Source organism: Atta colombica, unplaced genomic scaffold (assembly GCF_001594045.1).
Source record: "Atta colombica isolate Treedump-2 unplaced genomic scaffold, Acol1.0 scaffold11, whole genome shotgun sequence".
Taxonomy (NCBI): domain Eukaryota; kingdom Metazoa; phylum Arthropoda; class Insecta; order Hymenoptera; family Formicidae; genus Atta; species Atta colombica.
In genome coordinates this window covers 1,445,580-1,446,349 of record NW_017259195.1, presented here as the reverse complement: position 1 = coordinate 1,446,349, position 770 = coordinate 1,445,580, and the positions used below count along the sequence as shown (strand labels likewise).

The following is a 770-nucleotide window of genomic DNA, read 5'->3' as shown; positions in this document are numbered from 1 at the left end:
TATATAATACATATTTACAACATATAAAGATTAAATCGATATTTTTTAACACAAAATCCATCAAGTTTCTTAAATCTTACCATCACAAGATAAGATTGATAATTAACAACAATAAAACTAATATTGATATCATAAATTGATATCAATATAAATGTCAAGTGCAAAAATATATATTGAGCCAATTTTATTTTGATCAGAAATCAAAAATAATAGTTATCATAAAAATTTGATTTAAAAAAATCATTGATTAAAGTGTTGGTATTTACAGGAAAGACAATCATTACTGAATATTAAAGAAATTGTTCAAAAAATGTAATTACTTTAAAATATCAATTTTTATTATGGCTACGAATAACTATTATAAATAATTAAAATTATTTTCGGTTGCGAATAACTATTACTGATGCCGGAAATTATTTTGATTACGAATAACATTACTGATGTCGAAAATTGTTTGGGTTATAAATAACCATTATCAATGATAACCAGAATTTTATTTTAATTACCTAAGATCTCTAAAGTGTAATTTATACATCAGTAATCATTATTCGTAATTGAAAATAGCTTTAATTATTTATAATGGTTATTCGCAACCGAAAATAATTTTAATTATTTATAATGGTTATTCGTAGATAGAATCGTTTTAAGAGGAATATAATTGTTATGCTACAACTTTTTTTATTTTGGTTCTTCTTCCCTTTATTATTATTTAATAATAATTATAAAATATTTGATTTTTTTCAAAAAATTATTAAAATTAAGCACTAATT

The 770-nt window shown here is 20.3% G+C and overlaps 1 protein-coding gene across 1 annotated transcript in view; it reads left to right on the top strand.

The window, feature by feature from the left end:
* LOC108693808 (aquaporin AQPAe.a-like) overlaps positions 1 to 770 on the top strand; it is a 34,744-nt gene that overhangs the window by 25,500 nt on the left and 8,474 nt on the right. The window lies entirely within an intron of this gene.